The sequence below is a fragment of the Mixophyes fleayi genome, chromosome 2 (genome assembly GCF_038048845.1).
Source record: "Mixophyes fleayi isolate aMixFle1 chromosome 2, aMixFle1.hap1, whole genome shotgun sequence".
Classification (NCBI taxonomy): domain Eukaryota; kingdom Metazoa; phylum Chordata; class Amphibia; order Anura; family Limnodynastidae; genus Mixophyes; species Mixophyes fleayi.
In genome coordinates, this window is record NC_134403.1 from 96109575 (window position 1) to 96115577 (window position 6003).

Here is a 6003-nt window from a genome sequence, read left to right on the forward strand (position 1 = left end):
CTCTTCCTACTACCCCTGGGCTGTGGGTAGTAGGGTAATAAATGGGGATTTTGTATGGGAAAAAAAATTAATTGTGGAACTACATGTCCCAGCCAGCCATGTTGTCCTAAATAGTGTGGGCATGCTGCTACTTGTCTAACTACAAGCACCAGCGTACCCATAGCATGTTTGCACTTGTAGTAGAACCACAAGTGCCAACATGCTCTTACACCCACGGCTGGCTGTGATCTGTAGTTCCACAAAGCAAAATGTTAAATAAAAGCACAACACCCTCATTCCAACCACAAATCTTTATTAAAAACAAAACCCCAAAAAATACAGTAAACACCCTCATGTACACCATAGATTTTAATTAAAAATAAAATTAAAAAAAAAAACTCACCATGGACGAAATCCTCAGTTTTATGATGCTTACACACACTCATTTACGCAAAGTCCCAACAAATATTTTTACCTTCGAAGAAAGGTCCGGCTTGCCCACTGTCCCATAAATATTTGTACCTTACAAATGTCCATGCTTGGCCAGTGTTCAAATGTTTGTAAATTTCAAAAAATGTACCTCCTTGTAAAATCTTTAATTCTGCTGTACGGGGGGGGGGGGGGGGGGGGGGGGGGGGGCTATTGTTGCTTGCAGTGCTGGGGCCCTTCTTCATTGCAGTGTAGGGGCCCAATCTCCTTTGCAGTGCTGGGGCCATTCTTGATTGCATTAATTTACTATTATTTTTTTATAGGAAAATAAGTTCCTTAACCACTCCTCATTTCAAACTCGCTAGGACCAATAATAGAGCGCGAGGGGGTGAATGCAAAAACAACAATTGAATTGAGCGGGTTTTTTTTTTTTTTTTAAAAAACGCACGCTTTCGAGCGCGGGTTTTTTTTTTTTTTTCGAGCGCAAAATTTTAACGCATCTCGCTAACAATTGAATACCCCCCCCATTGTTTTTAATTGTATTGTCTAATCTGAAGCTGACCTCATTGATGTTGGTTTAGGGATCATAATATAAAGATAACATAGCACTATGTGACTCAACCAGACTTGTTATTTACAATAAAACAATTTGACTACAAAAAGGTGTTTGTTGCAGGCTTATTGTGTAAAGGTTTTTTCGTTGTTTTTTTTAGCTTTCCTTAAAAAAAAAAATCAGTATTCTAAGTGTAGAGATGTGGGCTACTAATGATCTCAGTCACAATGAGCATTCCCCTACCAATTCAAGAAGTATACACCGATCAGCCACAACATTAAAACCACAGACAAGTGAAGTGAATAACATTATCTTGTTACAATGGCCCCTTAAAGGGTGGGATATATTAGGCAACAATTGAACAGTCAGTTCCTGAAGTTGATGTGTTGGAAGCAGGAAAAACAAGTAAGCATAAGGATTGTGATAGCTAGATGACTGGGTCAGAGCATCTCCAAAACGGCAAGTCTTGTGGGGTGTTCCGGGTATGCAGTGGTTAGCATCTACCAAAAGTGGTCCAAGGAAGGATAACAGGTGAACTGACACCATCATGGGCACCCAAGGCTCATTGATGCACGTGGTTAGTGAAGGCAAGTCTGCCTGGTCCAATCCCACAGAAGAGTTATTGTAATACAAATTGCTGAAAAAGTTAATGCTGGCTATGATAGAAAAGTCTAAAGCACAAGTCCATAAAAAGTCTCATATAAAAAAGTCAATGTTGATGAGGTTTTCCACTTTACTTCCAATTCACTTGTTTCTCATATCAGTCCATTGAATATGAAACAAAAAAACATCCAGAAATAGGGTCTTAGAATAACTTTAATAAAAGCTTTAAACAGTTGCACTCTTTATGGTTCCCCTAATCACCGGTGGAGTATACCATATAACATGCAACACCCCGTGTTGAAAACTGGAAGTTTAAATAAAATGTACACTTACACTCAAAACGGATCAACAAGTCCAGTTAGTGACTTTTTTTCTTAAAGTTGCAGTTTTAGTGTACATCGTACCAATATAGAAAAAGGAAGAGAATTCCTCATGTGTAAAAACGTAGATACATTTATTTCAACAACTGGCACACATCCCAATAAAACAATAAAAAAATATCTACTATACAATCCACAACTCTCTTGTAAAGGTGGACTCTTACCCTCACTCAGAGATAAAACGGGCCCGTAAGGAGATGTTTTCTGTCCGGGTCCGGATCACCGGCTCTATCACTCACAGATCCCGCTGTTCCTGGGTAGAGGGGAGTTCCCTTTCACGTTCTGCTTACGTCACCTTCTCCTTGCCAACGCGTTTCGAATACCAAATCTTTATCAAGGCATGCCACAACAGTATTCCCTGATGGCAGTGGCCTCTCTCTGCAGGATAATGCACACTGCAAAAATTGTTCAGGAATGGTTTGGGGAACATGACAGAGTTCAATGTGTTGACTTTGCCTCCAAATTCCCCAGATCTTAATCCAATTGAGCATCTGTTGGTTGTGCTGAAAAACAAGTCCAAGCCATGGAGGCTCCACCTCACAACTTACAGGACTTAAAGGATCTGCTGCTGACTTCTGGTGCCAGATACCACAGGGCACCTTCAGAGGTCGTGTGGCGTCCATGCCTCGATGGTGGCATGATGGGGACCTACACACTATTGGCAGGTGGTTTTAATGTTGTGGCTGATTGGTTTAAGTATTTGTTGATGCTTGCTGATTGGCTTCTTTATGTTTTGTGTATTATGATTGGCCAGATTCTCTAGTGGGTGTTAATTCACTGAAGTTTGGACAGAATCAATTTTTGAATTAAGTTGCCAATTTTTGATTCTGAATTATCAAACTGGCTGAACCAATTTCACCCATGACTCTATAATAGGTGGCAAACTTCGCAGTGCACTGTGTGTCAGTGTGATTAATATCAGGAAGAAGGTGATTATAGCCGGAGCAATATCTTGGGAAGGAGTAGTAAATTCTGTACATGGACAAAAGTAGGATAATTACTGACCCAGATGCATGAGGACTGGACAGTATTTCTATCTTGTTTGATGTGACAAGTTTCACAGGACCTCTAGTAGTTGTAGTGGGTACTTGTAGACAGGCACTTTGAAGTGACATTACTACCAAGTGCTTTTCCATGACCTTCAAAGATTTACATCAAAGCTGTTTATTTTTAAAACAATCATGCTATGGTGTGGCAACAATTTGCATCCTTAAGTTTGCTGTAACATGATAATGAACGCAACAAAAATTGTATCATTATAGAACAAAGCTTAACAGAGGATTCCACCAAAACACACTTCCAGTGGGAGTATGCAAGACATCAGGTTGAATTATTCTGTAAAATACTCAATACTGGTACAGTTGTCTCCCAAACATGTGGATCCCCTAATGGCTACAGTGGTCTGAAGCTTCTCTGTTCCATGCTGCTAAAGGAATGACTTGTTTCCAGCAGGCAGCGGTGTTGTTAACACCCCTCCACTCACATTAAAGACAGAGGGCTATTCACTATACCACTATTGGAAACGGGCAAATAGTAGCATTACAGAGGAGAGCAGAGCCGTACTATAAGAAGCACTGTGTCCCACATAAGCAGGATGAAGGCAAGTAATACTCTATAATTTAGCTTAGTTTACTGAAGAACCAAAAGTAAAGGTTCAGTTGGTGTACTTCTCTAAGTGTCCCAATCGTGCATAGGGCAAGTACATTGGAGAGGAGACTGGGATTGTGTTCAGTGTTATGTCCTTGCAAATACAATTGACAAATCAGTGTCACAGGAACAGTTATTATTACTCCAAGTAAGGAATTGCTACTAGATAAAAAAAACTACATAACAAATTTTCATGGTCAATAGCATTGTTGCAAAATGTATATTATTGAGAAATGCCTGCAGGGTTTGGGAGAGCATTTAAAATCTTGGCTTTGCATTCATTATCCCATGATAATCACCTGTCTTGACTTAACTACGCAAGCTGAATGTTTCATAACAACCACAGTGTTTTACATCGTGTTAACCCCTTCACAGGGAGTAGGCTTTGTGGTTAGCAGAGAAATATTAACCTTTTCTACAGATTTTACAAAATACACATATATAGTTTTTATAGCATACCTAAAACTAACTGAGGGGGGTTGGACAACAACTTTAAATCCTGAATATATAAATAACAACAAAAAAAAAAGTCAGAATCATATGCGAGATAGATGTAGGAATAGGGAAGGGGAGCAAAAATATTCTGGAAAGAGGGGTATGTCCATTTGAGTAATAAGCTGTGATTATGTTTTTGATTGCGACCTTACAATCTTTTCATTTTTGAACATAACTCCCCAAATATGTTTTTTTTTTTTTTTATATAAAAGCCAACCGGTGAACAAGATCGCCAGCATGTGTTGAGAGTGGAGGGAAACATTTTGTGTAATCTAGTTGATGCATAACACCAGAGAACTGAACTAGACGTTAAAGTATTACAAATCCCTGACCACTCCTGTTTCAGATAGATCTGTTTCCCATTGGATTTCATGTCACAGCTTAGTATTTGAGGAGACCAGGTTGGTATATATGTTGGAGAGGAGTCCTTAGGAAGACACTTTACACAGAGGGGTATATTTACTAAACTGCAGGTTTGAAAAAGTGGAGATGTTGTCTGTAGCAACCAATCAGATTCTAGCTGTCATTTTGTAGACTGTACTAAATAAATAACTAGAATCTGATTACTTGCTATAGGCAACATCTCCACATTTTCAAACCTGCAGTTTTCTAAATCCTGCACTAACTTTTGAAATCCTGGGGTATATATTTACTAAACATTATGGAGGCTGACTGGTAACTGATGGTATTTGTAAAAAAAATAGCTGTAGGAATCGCATAGTCTGAGTTGAAGCAAGGTCATTCACATACTTGCAGATTAGCAAGATCTAAAAGGAGCGTAGTGTTTGCCCATATAGGTATTCAAGCTGATGGGGAAGGTCCTAGGATACATTTTTTGTTGGCATAATCCCAAATATTTAACGAGAGAAAAGACAGGGTGAGATTTGATAAAGGAAGGCTGTCGATATTTCGATAACCAGAGAATTGAGGATAATGCTGGAAGACTTGCGAGACCAGAGTTAGGTAAAGAGTACCACTGAACACAGTGGGAAAGCTGTGAGGCCACTTATCTTCTGAGACTCAGGATAAGTTGACTTTATGTTTACAATTTCTTTTAACTAAACAAACCCAACTATAATGTTCCACAAATGAGGATTGACAGATTTATAATCAAAGACTAACGTTTAGAGGACCATGAGCCTTTTGAACTAGTCATAACTGTAGGTGGTTACAGTAAAGTTATATTCTTATGATGTTCAAAATTAAAAAATTTACAATCAATTGAATTAGAAAAGTATACTTTTAACAGTTTAGTGTCAATTTTACTGCTGTTTGTAAAAGAGACAGAACGTTCTATTATGTTTCATATTACAGAATATTAAATAAGTCGGATTTTATGAATCTTATTCTATGTATACGTTTCATGACCATATAGTTTGATGTTTTTGTATTATAGTTGCTTCAGCTACCTTATGAGCATTCTAATGCTCTGGATATTTATTCTTAGTAAGAGTCCAACAAGTGGATTTAAAAAATGTAATTATAATTTTCCCTCAACAGTGCCACACACAGCCATTCAGCTTCTACAAACACTAGTTTTACTGTACGACAATCTACATTTTGGTGGTATGGATTTCTCCACCATACACATCCGACGATGACATCCTCAACCATTCAATATTCAGAAGGAAAGAGTTTCAAATTAACACACTAAACAGTGCATGGGTTGCGCTTAATTTAATAGCAAACATGTAACACAAAAATACAGGCAAGTATATTCTATAAAACAATGTTTACAAATCAAATTGTTTAACAGTTAAAATGTACAACAAATACAGTTATATGGATGAATGTTACATTCTATATAAACAAACTTATTTTGCCTTTGTACACATGGAATTTGTTTAAATACAATAAGATCCAGTGCTAGCTGTGTAGATGAATTCTGCAAAATGTATAAAAGTGAAAGGGAATCCA